The sequence below is a fragment of the Musca autumnalis genome, unplaced genomic scaffold (assembly GCF_047663935.1).
Source record: "Musca autumnalis isolate F117 unplaced genomic scaffold, ASM4766393v1 scaffold_5, whole genome shotgun sequence".
In the NCBI taxonomy this organism is placed as follows: Eukaryota; Metazoa; Arthropoda; class Insecta; order Diptera; family Muscidae; genus Musca; species Musca autumnalis.
Genome location: NW_027412088.1, coordinates 25,530,324 through 25,547,788, shown reverse-complemented (window position 1 = coordinate 25,547,788; position 17,465 = coordinate 25,530,324). Strand labels below are relative to the sequence as shown.

The following is a 17,465-nucleotide window of genomic DNA, read 5'->3' as shown; positions in this document are numbered from 1 at the left end:
TCTCAGGAGACCTCAAGAGGTCTTCTTCTCCCTATAGAAGGCCTCAAGAGGTATTCTTCTCCCTATAGAAGGCCTCAAGAGGTATTCTTCTCTCTATAGAAGACCTCAAGAGCTCTTCTTCTCTCTATAGAATACCTCAAGAAGTCTTCTTCTATCTACAGAATACCTCAAGAGGCCTTCTTCTCTCTATAGAAGGCCTCAAGAGGTCTTCTTCTGTCTATAGAAGGCCTCAAGAGGTATTCTTCTCTCTATAGAAGACCCCAAGAGGTCTTCTTCTGTCTATAGAAGACCTCATGAAGTCTTCTTCTGTCTTTAGGAGACCTCAAGAGGTCTTCTTCTTTCTATAGAACACCCCAAGACGTCTTCTTCTGTCTATAGAAGACCTCAAGAAGTCTTCTTCTCTCTATAGAATACCTCAAGAGGTCTTCTTCTCTCTATAGAAGACTCCAAGAGGGGTTCTTCTGTCTATAAAAACCTCAAGAGGTCTTCTTCTGTCTATAGAAGACCTCAAGGGGTCTTCTTCTGTCTATTGAAGACATCAATAGGTCTTCATTTGTCTATAGAAGACTTCAAGAGGTCTTCTTCTGTCTATTGAAGACTTCGAGAGGTTTTCTCTGTCTGCAGACGACCAATAGGTCTTCTTCTGTATATAGAAGACGCCAAGTGGTCTTCTTCTGTCTATAGAAGACCCCGAGACGTCTTATCCTGTCTATAAAAGACCTCAAGAAGTCTTCTTCTCTCTATAGATGACCTCAAGAGGTCTTCTTCTCTCTATAGATGACCTCAAGAGGTCTTCTTCTGTCTATAGAAGACCCCAAGACGTCTTCTTCTGTCTATACAAGACCTCATGAAGTCTTCTTCTCTCTATATAATACCTTAAGAAGTCTTCTTCCCTCTATAGAAGACCTCAAGAGGTCTTCTTCTGTCTATAAAAACCTTAAGAGGTCTTCTTCTGTCTATAGAAGACCTCAAGGGGTCTTCTTCTGTCTATCGAAGACATCAAGAGGTCTTCTTCTGTCTATAGAAGACATCAATAGGTCTTCATTTGTCTATAGAAGACTTCAAGAGGTCTTCTTCTCTCTATTGTAGACTTCGAGAGGTTTTTTCTGTCTGCAGAAGACCTCAATAGGTCTTATTCTGTATATAGAAGACGCCAAGTGGTCTTCTTCTGCCTATAGAAGACCCCAAGAGGTATTCTTCTGTCTATAGAAGACCCCAAGAGGTCTTCTTCTGTCTGTAGAAGACCTCAAGAAGTCTTCTTCTGTCTTTAGGAGACCTCAAGAGGTCTTCTTCTCTCTATAGAAGACGTCAAGAGGTCTTCTTCTATCTATAGAAGACTTCCAGAGGTCCTTTTCTGTCTATTGAAGACCTCGAGAGGTCTTCTTCTGTATATAGAAGACGCCAAGTGGTCTTCTTCTGTCTATAGAAGACTTCAAGAGGTCTTCTTCTGTCTATAGAAGACTCCAAGAGGTCTTCTTCTGTCTATAGAAGACCTCAAGCGGTCTTCTTCTGTCTATAGAAGACGTCGAGAAGTCTTCTTCTGCCTATAGAAGACATCAAGAAGTCTTCTTCTGCCTATAGAAGACATCAAGAAGTCGTCTTCTGCCTATAGTAGACATCAAGAGGTCTTCTTCTGTCTATAGAAGACCTCAACAGGTCTTCTGTCTATAGAAGACCTCAACAGGTCTTCTTCTGTCTATAGAAGACCTCAAGAGGTCTCCTTCTGTCTAAAAAAGAGGTTTTCTTCCGCCTAGAAAACAACAGGAGGTCTTCTTCCATCTACAGAAGACCTCAAGATGTCTTCTTCTGTCTATAGAAGACGTCAAGAGGTCTTCTTCTGCCTATAGAAAACATCAATAAGTCTTCTTCTGCCTTTAGAAGACATCAAGAGGTCTTCTTCTGTCTATAGAAGACCTCAAGAGGTCTCCTTCTGTCTATAGAAGACATCAAGAGGTCTTCTTCTGTCTATAGAAGACGTCAAGAGGTCTCTTTCTGTCTATAGAAGACCTCGTGAGGTCTTCCTCTGTCTTTAGGATACCTCAAGGGGTCTTCTTTCGTCTATAGAAGACGTCGAGAAGTCTTCTTCTGCCTATAGAAGACATCAAGAAGTCTTCTTCTGCCTATAGAAGACATCAAGAGGTCTTCTTCTGTCTATGGAAGACATCAAGAGGTCTTCTTCTGTCTACAGAAGACCACAAGAGGTCTTCTTCTGTCTACAGAAGACCACAAGAGGTCTTCTTCTGTCTAAAGAAGACCACAAGAGGTCTTCTTCTGTCTAAAAAAGAGGTTTTCTTCCGCCTAGAAAACAACAGGAGGTCTTCTTCCATCTACAGAAGACCTCAAGATGTCTTCTTCTGTCTATAGAAGACGTCAAGAGGTCTTCTTCTGCCTATAGAAAACATCAATAAGTCTTCTTCTGCCTTTAGAAGACATCAAGAGGTCTTCTTCTGTCTATAGAAGACCTCAAGAGGTCTCCTTCTGTCTATAGAAGACATCAAGAGGTCTTCTTCTGTCTATAGAAGACGTCAAGAGGTCTCTTTCTGTCTATAGAAGACCTCGTGAGGTCTTCCTCTGTCTTTAGGATACCTCAAGGGGTCTTCTTTCGTCTATAGAAAGCCGCAAGAGGATTTTTCCGCCTATAGAAGACATCAAGATTTCTTCCGCTAATAGAGGACCTCAAGTGGTCTTCTTCTGTCGATAGAAAAACTCAAGAGGTATTCTTCTGTCTATAGAAGAGCTCAAGAAGTCTTCTTCTGTTTATAGAAGAGCTCAAGAAGTTTTCTTTTGGCTATAGAAGACCCCAGGAGGACTTCTTGTCTCTAAAGGAGACCTCAATAGGTCTTATTCTGTATATAGAAGACGCCAAGTGGTCTTCTTCTGACTATAGATGATATCAAGAGGTCTTCTGTCTATAGAAGACCTCAAGAGATCTTCTTCTGTCTATAGAAGACCTCAAGAGATTTTTTCTGTCTATAAAATGCCTCAGGAGGTCTTCTTTTGTCTACGGGAGACCTCAAGTGAGGTTCTTCTGTCTATAGAGGACCTCAAGACGATCTTGATTAGGGACCTCTAGGGGGTTGTATCTACTATTATCGATAACAGTCCGGGTAAACCGACCGATTATACATGGGAAAGACCATCAAACGAATTTATTTTGGAATATTTCTATTTATTTTTTTAATAAAAAAATGTATCCATAATTATTTGTTTTCAATAAAAGTATGAATAATCCAACCCACTGTCCACTCCATCTCTAATACAATCTACTGGGGGAGCGCGATCGTCGTCGTCAATCTTCCATTCTACAGTTAATCAAATTTATCAATGAAAGGTTTATAGTAAATTATGAAATGATTTATTCTCGGCGTCTCACATTAACGCTGGTAAGTGAAATACGGAAGCGCCGTCCGGCAGGCAACGTGTTTCCAACACAATTTTTTTTTGGTTGGATTTACCTTTTTTCTAAAGCCCCGAGGAAGAGGGTAGAGAAAAATAGAAACTGTTTTTCATTTTCGTTATTGTGACGAGGTAAGGCAATTGTGGTCGACTCTCTGCAGATTGGCCATCCATAAAACGCAACTACCCAAAAAAAGAAAGAAATGAAAAATACACTAAACCGAACGATAAGATAAATTTCAAGTGTAGTAAATGGTAGACTAAGCAAAGTCTAGATTCTAGATTATATTAGGTGCAGTTGGTTTGAACAGAATTCTTAGTTATAGTGGAGATTTTACTTGGCATTCAAGTGGCTGACTCCTCGTTGTTTGTTGGTGACACTACGGTGTAGGAAAGGTAAAAAAAATAACATCAGATTTTTTTGAAAAAAAAAATAATAATAACAATCTTAAAAATATGTGAAAACAATCAATATCCATTTGAATTTTTTTAAAGGCCGGTTGGTACATTGACATATTCCGCTGCCGTTAAAACAATAAACGCATGTGATTAATTCTCTTTTCGAAACAAAATCGTGGCCATTAATAATCTTCAAATAAATAAAAGTGTTGCTTATATGGACTTTAAAATCCACCTGCCATGCAACCTCCTATAACGTGTTTTCAAAGTGACATTTCTTGTGAATAAATTTTTGAAATTCAAAGTGAATTATCTGTTCATTGCCTTTGAAATACTGAAAATATTTAATTTTGTGTGTTAAAATTAAATTTCTTAAAATTTTTCTCAAATTTGCCAAAAAAGGACATTAAAGTGGAAATGATTATTATTGGAAAACGTTGCTTAAGGATTAAAAAGTCCTTACAAGAGCATCTTAAAAATTAAATATGAAGAGCAATAAGGGTATCAAACCAACACTAAGCAAGTATTTTAAGGATTACTTTGTATAAGGTACAAAAAAAAAACATTGTTCCACAACATCCCATACGGGACAAGGGAGACTTCTCTCATATCAATGAGTGCACCCCGATTCATATTTAGCTCAATGATATGGGACCTACTGTTTATCGCCGAGTCCGAACGGAGTGTCTTAAGACACCACTTATGGAGAAGTTTTTTCAAGGCTGAAATACTCAGGAAATGTCGCCAACATTACTGAGGGGTATTTTGCCACCTTTGAAAAATGTTTGATGTTGCCTAGCCGGGAAATCGAACCCCCGACCTTCTGCATGCAAGGCGGGCGGACATACCATTGCACCACGGTGGCACCCACTTTGTATAAGGTGGCTTGCGAAAAAAGATCTTAAGATGTCTTCTTTGGTATATAGAAGACCTCAAGAGTCCTTCATCTGACTATATAATACTACAAGAAGTTGTTTTTTCTGTCTAAAGATGTCTTCTTCTGCCTATAGAATACTTCAAGAAGTTTTCTTCAGTCTATAGAATACATCAAGAAGTCCTCTGTCTATAGAAGACCTTAAGAAGCCATCGTCTGTCTATACAAGACCTCAAGAGGCCTTCCTGTGTATATAGAAGATCTCAAGAGATCTTCAATTGTCTATAGAAGACCTCAAGAGGACCTTAAGAACCTTTCTTCTGTCTATAGAAGACCTCAAGAAGTTTTCTTCGGTCTATAGAAGACATCGAGAGGCCTTCCTGTGTCTATAGGAGATCTCAAGATCTCTTCAATGGTCTATAGAAGACCTCAAGAGGACCTTAAGCACATTTCTTCTGTCTATAGAAGACCTCAAGAGGCCTTCTTCCGCCTGTATAAGACCTCAAGAGGGTTTTTTATCTGCCTATAACAGACCTCAAGAGTTCTTCTTCTGTCTGTAGAAGGCCTCAAGAGGTTTTCTTCTGTCTGCAGAAGACTTCACAAAGTCATCTTCTGTCTATAAAAAACCTCCAGAGGTCTTCTTTTGTCTATAGTATGCCTCAAGAGGTCTTTATCTGTCTACAGAAGACCTCAAGATGGTTTCTTCCGCCTATAGAAGGCCTCTAGAGGTCTTCTTTTGCCTACAGAAGACCACAAAAGGCCTTCTTCTGTCTATAGAACACCTCAAGAGGCTTTCTTCCGCCTATAGAAAACATCAGGGGGTCTTCTTCTGTCTGCAGAAGACTTCAAGAGGTCTTCTTCTGTCTATAGAAGACCTAAAAGGTCTTCTTCTGTCTATAGTAAACCTCAAAAGGTATTTTTCTGTCTTCAGAAGACCCCAAAAGATCTTCTTCTGCCTGTAGAAAACTTTAACTGGATTTCTGCTGCCTATAGAAGATATCAAGAGATCTTCTTCCGGCTATAGAAGACTTCAAGAAGTCATCTTCTGTCTATAGAAGAGCTCAAGAGGACTTTTTCTGTCTATAGGAGACCTTAAGAGGTCTTCTTCTATATATAGAAGATCTCAAGAGGCCTTCTTCTATCTATCTTCTGTCCAAAAAAGAGGTTTTCTTCCGCCTAGAAAACATGCTCTGTCTACAGAAGGTTTTCTTCTGTCTAAAAAATAAGTTTTCTTCCGCCAAGGAAACATCAGGAGGCCTTCTTCTGTCTATAGAAGATACAAGAGGTCTTCTTCTGTCTATAGAAGACCTCCAATGGTCTCTTCTGTCTATGAAACTCTTCTAGAGGTTTTCTTCCGCCTAAAAAACATCAAGAGTTCTTCTTCTGCCTATATAAGACCTCAATATGTCTTCTTCCGCCCATAGGAGACCTCTAGAGGTCTGCTTCTGCCTACAGTAGGCCACAAGAGGTCTTCTTCTGTCTGTAGAACACCTCAAGAGGCCTTCCTCCACCTATAGAAAACATCATGGTGTCTTTTTCTGTCTTTAGAAGACCTTAAGAGGTCTTCTTCGGTCTATAAAATACCTCAGGAGGTTTTCTTGTGTCTATAGAATACCTCAAGACGTCTTCTTCCTACAACAGAATACCTCAAGAAATCTTCTTCTATCTATAGAAGACCCCAAGTGGTCTAGACCTTTCTATAGAATACCTCAAGACGTCTTCTTCCTACAACAGAATACCTCAAGAGATCTTCAATGGTCTATAGAAGACCTAAAGAGGACTTTAAGAACCCTTCTTCTATCTATAGAAGACCTCAAGAGGCCTTCATTTTCCTATAGAAGATCTCAATAGCTCTTGTCCTGTCTATAGAAGATATCGAGAGGTATTCCTGCGTCTATAGAAGACCTTAAGAAGTCTTCTTCTGTCCATAGAAGACCTTAATAGGTCAAGAAGTCTTCTTCTATCTATAGAAGACCTCAAGAGCCCTAGCCCTGTCTAAAGAAGACATCGAGAGGCCTTCCTGTATCTTCTTGTGTCTATAGAATACCTCAAGACTTCTTCTTCCTACAAAAGAGTACCTCAAGAATTCTTCTTCTATCTATAGAAGACCTCAAAAGGTTTACCCTGTCTATAGAAGACATCGAGAGGCCTTCCTGTGTCTATAGAAGAACTCAAGAGATCTTCAATGGTCTATAAAAGACCTTAAGAGGTCTTTTTCGGTCTATAGAAGACCTCAAGAGGACCTTAAGAACCCTTCTATCCATAGAAGACCTCAAGAGGCCTTCATTTGTCTATAGAAGATCTTAATAGCTCTTGTCCTGTCTACAGAAGATATCCAGAGGTCTTCCTGTGTCTATAGAAGACCTTAAGAAGCCGTCTTCTATCTATAGAAGACCTCAATAGGTCTTCTTCTGTCTATAAAATACCTCAGGAGGTCTTCTTATGTCTATACAATACCTCAAGACGTCTTCTTCCTACAAAAGAATACCTCAAGAAGTCTTCTTCTATGTCTTCACCTGTCTGTTGAACATTTCAAGAGGTCTTCCTTTGTCTATAGAAGACATCAAGAGGTCTTCTTCGGTCTATAAAATACCTCAGGAGGTCTTCTTATGTCTATAGAATACCTCAAGACGTCTTCTTCCTACAAAAGAATACCTCAAGAAGTCTTCTTCTATCTATAGAAGACCTCAAGAGGTCTAGCCCTGCCTATAGAAGACATCGAGAGGCCTTCCTGTGTCTATAGAAGACCTCAAGAGGTCTTCCTTTGGTCTATTGAAGACCTCAAAAGGTCTTCTTCAATCTATAGAAGACCTCAAGAGGTCTTCTTCTGTCCATAGAATCCCTTAAGAGGTATTCTTCTATCTACAGAAGATCTCAAGAGGGGTTCTACCGAATACCTCCAGAGGTCACTAAACAAATAGTTTAATCATTACTTTGTATGAGGTCATTTCCACTAACTAAGATTTTTAATGTGTAATGTTCGATAGCAATATGTTGCCGAAGCAGTACCTGTTTGGTTGTTTTTTCGCCGAAAGCAAAGCTACCACAATCTAGGGGACAGGCTTCACCCATCCAGGCACGTCAGGAGAGATCTTCATGATCTAGAGAGAGAGGGGTACAAACGAGAACCTCTAAATTATTTGACGCTTAGATTTTTTTACGATATCACCTTAAGTCCGGACGGTTAGTATTGGGTGGTAAAGAAACTGGCTAGTCAGCAACAATTTATGCTACCCCACTCTTTCAGCATCCTGGTATTATCGTGAAAATTATCCACTTATTTGTGTGTGTACGCTCATCAGTTCTCTATGCCTAAGTATATTAGGTCATTACGAATCTCATTTGGTAGTGTAGCCGCTTGTGGTAAGAAATTCGATCGCACTTCGAACATTAGAAAAAATGCGTAGTTCTCTGAGGCTGTTCTCTATGGATAAGAAGTGTTGAACTCAAAGGAATACTAGTGCAGAAGATTATAGGAGGTAGTCTGCCCTAAGAGAAATTACGACTGGACAAATCTGCTATATCCCTCTGCAGGGTAGTTTTTCAACATTTTGCTTATATTATTGATATATGTTCATTTATCGATTGTTTTTAATCGGTCAATTTAAAGCGTTTCGCGTAGCCCAAAAATGGCGCCCAACCAAAAATTCTTTCCAATTAATATTCCGATAATAAAACGGCAAAGAAGTGCCACTATAAATTATATTTGGGAATTTATTACGAAGAAATGAAATCAATGAGTTAAAGTGGACAATAAAAACATTTGTACATATGTAAATAAATATGTATGTACATACATATGTATGCATATACAAATGTCCCACACTAAACCCATAAGTATTGTGTGATGAGTGATAATAGCCCACAAATCAAGGAATAACTAAAAAAAGAAACAACACAACAGACGACGACAACAACAATCATAACAACATTACAACAAATTATGCACGTAAATTGCCAATGTAGGGCTTCTTTACATTCGTCACAATCGCCTACAACACAGACGGACGGACGGACGGACGGACAGACAGCTCGCCAGCCAAATTGTGGACAATGCATATAACAATAGAACAGAAAAGTGACATGACAAAAAACACAAAACAATGGCTAAAAATAAAGTTGAAAGGAGGTTGGCGCGTAGGTGGATGGGTGTATAGGTGTGAGGGCGCCAACTGCTTTTTATGGCCAAAATCTATGTTTGTTGGCCTTTTGGAATTTGCCATGGGGAAGAGATTGAGCTTTTTTTTTTTGGTTACCGGTGGCGTCTACTTGTTAGAAATTCTTCGTTACGGCTTAAAACGATTTTACCAAGAAGAAAAGCAACAGCAACAAAACATTGACAAAGCAAAACAAAACAAAGAAGAAAGAAAGAATGTGAAATAATTGCGACGCACTATTTTTTTAAAGAAAGAGGTTTCAACAACCGACCAAGTTTACAAATAGTTAGAGGGCACATAAACGTCAATTATCCATTATCTCTTTTTGTTTATTGTTATGAAATGCTATTGACAGTTGTTGCTGCTGTTGTTCTTTTCAATAGCGATATTGCCAAAGAGAAATTGTTATGTCAATGGCCTCAGTTAATAATTCTAGGCGTTGAAATGGTGAAATTTTTTACACTTATGCGTACAGAATTGTTTGCAATACTTTAAGAGGTAAGATAATAGTATCCTCTGAGAAGTCAAAATGCCAAAATAACTGTGGCATCTTTGGGAAAATGTGTACAGGTCTTCTGTGAACTTGACTGAAGGACTTCTTAAAGGTCTTCTGTGGATAGAATAACAACTTAAGGTGTAAACACCTCACCGTTTTAAAGAAGATATAAGGGACGTAAGCAGGGGGGGCCCAGGGGTCCCGGCAAAATTTTTTGAGCAACTTCAACAAATTATTACGATTTTTTCCCTAAAATAATTTTTGTTTTTGACATTTTAAATGAAATCTGATATTTTTTGAAATTTTGTCTTTTTTTAGGACGAAGATCATTTTTAATGATTTTTTGTTAATTTTCTCGTTTAGAGTTAAGCTTGATGATGGGAAATTATTTGCAAGTGAAAAGGAAAGCCAAGGACTCGAACCCACATAGTCACCCAATTACGTTACCTGGTTTCACTGGTGGTAAAGCAGATCTTCGGACGTATCGACTATGCAGTGGCTTCTCTGTCCTAGAACTTTTTGTTTTTCAAATGCAAATGTGTTTTATATATTTACGCGGATATTTGACCGCTGAATGAATATTGTTCTGAAGGTTGTGTACTGAAAATGTACTTTCTCAACAAGTTGTCTAAGAAATAGTTAAAAATTTTTTGTTTGAATACTCTTTTTAGAGAAGCTTCCTTCTTTATGCCATGCCAGTGTTTTGGAATTCTGTAATGAATATAAAGGTCTTGAGGCTTTAAACTCATTTTGTATTCAAAAAGATTACAAATTCAGTATTGTGCAGATTAGAAGTACATAAAATGAAATGTATATTGGACAATATGAACGACATACCAAGAGTTTTCCGCGGAGTATATCCCGAAAACCAGTTAGAAAATTGTTTTACTGCCTTAATCACAATTTTTTATTCCTATTTTATATCAACCTGTTGCTAAACAGTGGGATAAAATAATGGAAAAAATGAATTGTTGTGCATTATACAGTGATAATATTATTTTTCATTTTCCTATCAGTAACAAACCTTGGTTTTTCCTATCAGTAACAAACCTTGGTTATATGGTATTGTATTAAAATCTGTTGTTATTTGTATTGTACATTACGGTGATCTTGAACCAACTCTAAATGAAAGAAGTTTAGATGAGAAAGTCAAAAAAACAAAAAATTCGCATTTTTAGGGTTTTATAGGTTTTGCTGGGAAACCAGCAAGTTCTGGAAGTTCTTCTTCTTTATTTGCCTATTCGTCATACGAACGTTGGCGACCATTACAAAGAAACAATGGATTTTAAATAAAAAATTCAAATAAATTCATAGATTTTTCACAATATCGGCAAATATGTCTCTGCTTCTGGCAGCACTAAGTAGGTGTCCCACGTCTCGTATTCCAGTCCATTCTTGAATATTCGCAATCCAACTCAATTCATTTCGGCGTTTAGGAGTTTTTATACCCTCAGCCTTTAGGCTAAGGAGGGTATATACACTTTGATACGATGAAAATGTGCCTCATCGAAATAATGGTTTTAGACCCCAAGTATGTTTGGACGAAATGTGTTTCGGACAATTTGGAGTCGATCTAGCCATGTCCGTCCGTCTGTCTGTCCTGCTGGCTGGAGCGCACGATAACTCTCGAACGGATGAACCGATTCGGTTAAAATTTTGGCTTTCGTAATATTTTGCCCAAACTTAGTTTAAGTTCGAAGATGAGCTACATCGGTCCACTCCTTCCGGTACCTCCCCCACAAAAGTTCAAAAATGTTCGGAAAGTTTGTGCGCACGATAACTTTTGAAGGGAGTGACCGATTTGGTTCAAACTTTGTAAAGCGTAAACTTTCTGCCAGAATAATATGAGGTTCCAATATGGTATTAAAAGGTCCACTCCTTCGGGTACCTCCCACACAAAATTTCGGAAAAGTTCAGTTTAGGGCCAACTCTCGATTCGCTTTGATTTTTGTTTTAGCAACTTGTATTCACTGCCCTCCATACGACGGTACAAGTTTCATCAGGGGCAAGTCCATACTTCCTGAGAAAATAGCATGTAACTTGCAAAAAACCCCTATGACACCGTGTGAGGTGGTTTGAGCGAAAGATAACTCTCGAACGGATCTGCTGATTCGGTCTAAAATATGTCCTTAGTAATATTTTGTCCAAACATAGTTTAAGTTTGAACATAACTCATATCGGTCCACTCCTTCAGGTACCTCCCCCACAAAAATTGAGGGGAGTGACCGAATTGGTCTATACTTTACTCGTCCTAATATATCTACCAGATGATTTTTGTTCAAGCCACTTGCATTCGCTGCCTCAATTACGACGGCAAAAGTTTTTTTAGTAGCAAGTCCATACTTCTTGAGCAAACAGCGCGAAGAGTGTAAAAGCCCCCTATGGCATCATATGTTGTGGTTGGAGATCCACTTCCATAACGGTCAATGTCGATCCATTCCTTTTAGTATCTCCTCCGCAAAATTTTTGATCTTTAATCTTTTGATCTTTAATCAACATCTTCGTCGGTTCAAACGCCCAACATTTTTAAAACCCCCTAAATACATACGCATTTTGGCAAAAATTTGTTTCAATATACACAGGCTGAGGGTATATCTCTGTCGGCAAAGCCGATTGATACTTTTTTACTTGTTCCTTCTATTCTTAATTTTATGATATCCTGCAAGAGCTTGTATTTTGAATTCCTCATGATACGTCCAAGGTAGACAGTTTTTCGTCTTTTGATGTTTATCATTATCTCTCTATTTTGATTCATTTTTCGAAGCACTTCATTGTTTGAAACTAAGGCAGTCCATGGTATTATCAAAATTCGGCGGTAGATACACATTTCGAAGGATTCTAATTTCTTCACGTCTAATGATTTTATTGTCCATGCCTCCATAGCGTATAGTAAGGCTGACCATATATGTATATGCATTTATAAATCTACATTTAGTTTCAAGATTTATATCATGGCTGGACAGAACTCTCTGGTATTTGAAAAACGAGTCTCTAGCAATTTCAATACGCCTTCTTATTTCATTGGAGCAATCCCATTCGTCATTTAAAGTTATTCCGAGATATTTACCGCCTGTTCATGTATGTCGCACGGAAACCTGTACGAAAGGAAAGCAGTCACTCACTTCCGTCTAAAAATGCGTTCATGTATTTCGCAAACTATCGTGCGACTACGTATCCTATGTGAAATACTACTAATTTGAATGTACATTTGTACAACTATGTTCCATAAATGAGAGCCAAATGAGAAATGAAAACGAAATCCATATATACATACAAATATTGAAATATGTGTGATTTGTTTTGTTTGAAAACTAAAATGCGTCGGTATTTTGAATTATTTTATTTTATTGATTTCTTCCAAATAATGAATGAAACCGCCATTAAAACGTGTCTACAAAATTTTTTATTTTGTTTCAAGAATGTGTTGCATAAATTTGTTTTAAGATTTTCGGTGTTATTCGCGAGTTTACGTTCTACTCGGCAGCTACAAAGCAAGTGAGCGATTTTGACATTCTCTTTTTATAAGAGACAGTTCTTTCGAAATACATAAACCCAAATTTAATGGAAAAATGTGCGTTTACGTGTTATTTCGTATGGCTTGTCGGTCGCATAGATTTTCGTTTCGAAGACGTTTAGATGAACAGAAAATGATTTTTTCCACTTCCGAAGTGCAAAAAACCTTTCGGTCGACATACATGAACAGGCTGTTAATGTTTTGGACTCTTTCGATTGAGAAATTTTGTATTTTAAGGGAAATATTGCTTTTATTCTCTTTTTTTATTCTCTTTTGCTAGAAAATTGTAAAAAGTAAACAGACGCTTTCCCAGCAAAAACCAGCATGCAATCAGCTGACTTGCCAAAACAGAACAATTTGTCCGGTTGTTTTCAGGAAGAAGAAGGATTGCTAGTTGCTGCTATAAGAAATTTGTCCAGCAAGAATTTTCAATCTCTCAGTGAAAGAACTGTCAAAATGTCTCTCTCGAATCGCTATCTTTTGCTGGTTTTTTGTGTTAACAGACGACTTCCAGCAACAATTGTTACAAATTTTAGGGTAACCAGACAGACCTACTATTAGCTAGCATTGTAGTATCATCAGCGTATCGTATGTTATTGATGTATCTACCACCAATAAGTATACCTTTTGAAGTTTTATTGATTGATTCTTCGAAAATTTTTCGGAGTATATATTAAACAGCAAACGAGACAATATACATCCTTGTCTGACGCCGCTTGATATTAGGATAGGTTCTGTGTTGTCTCCGTCAATAGTAACTTGATACCAGTACAGATTTTTGATACATCGGACTTCTTTACTGTCAATCCCAATTGAGGTAAGGATATCAATTAGTTTGTCGTGTTGCACTATATCAAATGCTTTCTCATAGTCGACAAAGCATATGAAAACATCTTTCTGTACTTCTCGGCATTTTGGAATTATAATTTGCAGGGAAAGTAAGGCTTCACGAGTACCCATACCTTCTTTAAACCCAAATTGTGATATTCCCATGTATTTTTCGCAATTTGGATAAATTCTGGTGTATTATCTTAAGAAATATTTTTAAAGCTTGACTCATTAGACTTATTAGCCTGTAGTCATTGCATGATTTGGCGTAGCTTTTCTTGGGTATGGTTACAAATGTTGATTTTAACCAATCTTGAGGATATATTCCTGTTTCATAAATCGTATTAAAAAGTATTGTTAGTAGCTCAATATTGTTAGAGTCTATAAGTTTTAATATTTCCTGGAGTTCAGACGTTGTTTGCTGCCGCCAATCCTTTGGTCAGACGCTGCCCTTTTTCCCCTTTTTGGTTCGTCCCGCATATCCCGGGTTTTGCGGTACCCTCCATATCTGGTGAGCGTTCTCCTATCCACCACCTGGGGAGGCGTACGATGGGAGAAAAATATGGGAATATGGAAGATCAAATTGGGACAATTCACTGACTGTACCGTCTGCTTATAAAACAATGTCATGACTACAATTTCCCAACTTAAACTTATATATCTCAAAAATGGTGCAACCCAGTAAAAAAATTACGAATCCCAATCCTGTAGAGAATTTTCACAGCTGTACGATTTTCTGTAGTCCCATTTCGATAAGACTTACTGTTTTGAAGCAAATCGTAAAAACCTAATAAAAAACCTAAAAATGTGACCTGAACTACACAAAAATTGTAAAACAAAAATGGTAAAATAGAACAAATCAAACAAATTTTCAAAGTTACAGTAGCGGTATTCACTCATTGTGGTAGATTTACAACTCTTGTTAATGTACTATATGTACCAGGGTTTTTTACAACGAAGTGTGAATGTCTTTTTTGTGAATATCGTAAACAAATCAAAGCATCTTAACGTCGTCGTAGGTGTATCTTTTAGTTTCAGTTTTATTACACTTTTTTCATAAAAAATATTTTTTTCTTGGCCTCCATTATTTTATTATCTTTTATTCTTTTTATTTTTCCCCATTTTTCCACCAAAAAACAAAACTCCAACATAAAATAAAACTCACAACAAAGTGACGGCACAACAATCAGCTGTTCTAACCCTTGTAAAAGTACAATGGAATGTTTACAATACCTTTAGGTCGAGTAAATTAACAACCCTGTGGTAAATTAAACTTTCATGTATTTTGTTGTTGTGGTATTGTAAACACTTGTAGATCTACAATATTAACAAGATGTACAAGATCTACAATGCCACTTTACCAACATGAGTGAATACCGCTAGTATTTTCTTTAGCCCCATTTCGATAGGAGGCGAGGTTTCCTAGCAAAATCACGAAAACCTAAAATAATCCTAAAAATGTGAACTTATTAAAAATTCGCTCCTGCGATTTTTTCTTGTTTTTGGATTTTTTTCATCTATGAACATTGCTGTTTCAGAAACCACCAAAACTTCCCAGTTGTAAGCTCCTTTCATTTAACGTTGGCTAACGATAAAAATGTACCTCATCGAAAAAATGTTCTAACACTAACCATATGTTTTGACGAAACCCGCGTCAAACTATTTGGAGTCGATTTATCCCAATTCGTCCGTCTGTCTGGCTCGTGCCCATTATAACTCTAGAACAGATCAACAGATTTGGTCCATATTTTGGATCTTGCAACATTTTGTCCAAACTTCCTTTGGACACCAGACTTCAAAATGTTTCCCTAAAATCTTGAGCAAAGTCCAATTCGATTTTTTCTAGACCTAGAGTAGGTTCGAATATGGATTATATCGATTCACTCCTTCAGATACCTCCAACACAAAATTTCAATTATCCGATTTGACCGAAACTATAAACATCCTTAAAATTACGTACATATATCAAGTACCAAGAGGTTATATTTGGGACAACATCTTCGAATACATCCCTCACAAAAGTTCAACACCAGTGTAGTTTAAGGGATGTTGGAGGAGTCATTGCACATTTTGACCAATGGTACTTCTTGCGGTCTTGTTTACAGCGATATTGTATTTTTAGTGGGTAAGTCCATAGTTATGTCAGAATTGGTCCAAAAGCTCAAAATCTTATGCCGACCAACTAAATTGAATTCCAAAATTAGGTCCACTTCCAAAATGGAATCAGTCGCTTCTTTCAGGTAGCGTCTGTACAAAATTGCAAAACTTTTGTGCTTTCATCGAAGTCACATTTTTGAGCACAACATAAGTATTTATTCGTAACGCCAACAATCGTGAAGTTGTACACCCCAAATGTTTCGAAATTATTGTCGGAAAGTTTATACGTCCAAAAAAGGAAACTTCTTCGCTATGCGATCTGTCTATATATAAAAGTCTCAACTCACACAGGCTGAGGGTATATCTCTGTAGGCAAACCCGACTGTTACTTTGTACTTGTTTTCCAGAAAACAAAAGTTATGTATTTTCATAAGTTTGTCTCCGCTGTGCCGACAGTAGTGATTGGTCTTTGGAAAGTTTTTAAGGTCATCGAGTCCATAAACATCTGGTCGCACAATTAAGATAGAAATAAGCGGTAGCAACTACCATTGATGTATCAGATGGAGTTTTTCGACTTAACCTATTTTTTCAGGAATTAGCTAAAATGTTGCCGAGCTTTTTTTAGAGATATTTTTTCGACCATGATTTTGCGTAGACTCAAAAAGTACTGCGATTTGGATTCGGAGTCTATGAGTCGTAGAATACTTCGCCCGGCTCCTGATATTTTTTTAATGTAATTTTCTGAATTTTCAATTAGCTTTCACGGACTCTATCACTTCTGGTAAAATAGTAAAGTTTTGGTGCTTTTATGCACTTAAAGAATATTATTTTCTTAGAGCAATACAACACTTTATTAATGGCACTGAAGTTAGCGTGTGATATATGTACTTTAAAGAAGAAACGGCGTTATGTTCGGATCGAACTGTTTATATCCTCCAAACACTGTATATATCTATTCGACATGTCAAAAAAATCAACCTGGACCGCCTGTGTCCATAAAAATCGGCGACAGGTGAGTTGGCTTAGCTGGGCAGCTAAACAAATGCAACTATGTGGTGCGGTACAATCCACATGCAGGGCCATAAATTCGAATTGAGGAGCTGCATTGTCCGGATCTTAGATGGTCAAAAAACCCACTAGTGTTTACCTCGACAGCTGGCGTTCTTTTGCAGCGATGGATGTAGGGTGGTTCCGAGTATGACATCCACACTATACCTTTGAGCTGCATGTACAAATACCGCAGTGTGAATGGTATCGAAGTCAAGTTGATCTAGAGATTCTCGTCAGGAATAGGACTTGCGGTTTCCAAGCAAAATCGTGAAATCCTAATAAACCCTTGAAATGTCGACTTGAATCGCGATTTATTTAAAAAGCGTATTTTTTTTAATTTTTAAGAAAATTATATTTTTTGTAATTTTTTTTTTAAAAAATTTATGCATTTTTTTTTAATTTTTTTTGTAAGTTTTTGGTGTTTTTGTAGTTTATTTATTGGCGTTTCACCATCTTTGATATATAGGAAGACGTAAAAAAACACAAAAACACTCATATTTTGATGAAAAATTGTAAAAAAAACTCAAAGGTTTAACTTTGACCTTGAAGTTCTCTGCAACCACCTGACCGAATTTGATCGCTTATATTTCATCGAAAGCTGATTGTGTTATCTGTCTAACAAAAATTTTTGGAAAATATACAATTACGGCTTTT

The 17,465-nt window shown here is 37.4% G+C and overlaps 1 protein-coding gene across 12 annotated transcripts in view; it reads left to right on the top strand.

The window, feature by feature from the left end:
* Positions 1-17,465, top strand: part of LOC141386441 (monocarboxylate transporter 9) — a 95,016-nt gene that overhangs the window by 65,586 nt on the left and 11,965 nt on the right. The window contains exon 1 of one of the 12 annotated variants that reach the window (XM_073954918.1): positions 3,502-3,792. The exons of the other annotated variants lie outside the window; for them this stretch is intronic. The gene's annotated coding sequence lies outside the window, so the exon portion shown is untranslated. Of the gene's footprint in view, positions 1-3,501; positions 3,793-17,465 lie in introns of those variants that run through there. 12 annotated transcript variants of the gene reach the window in all.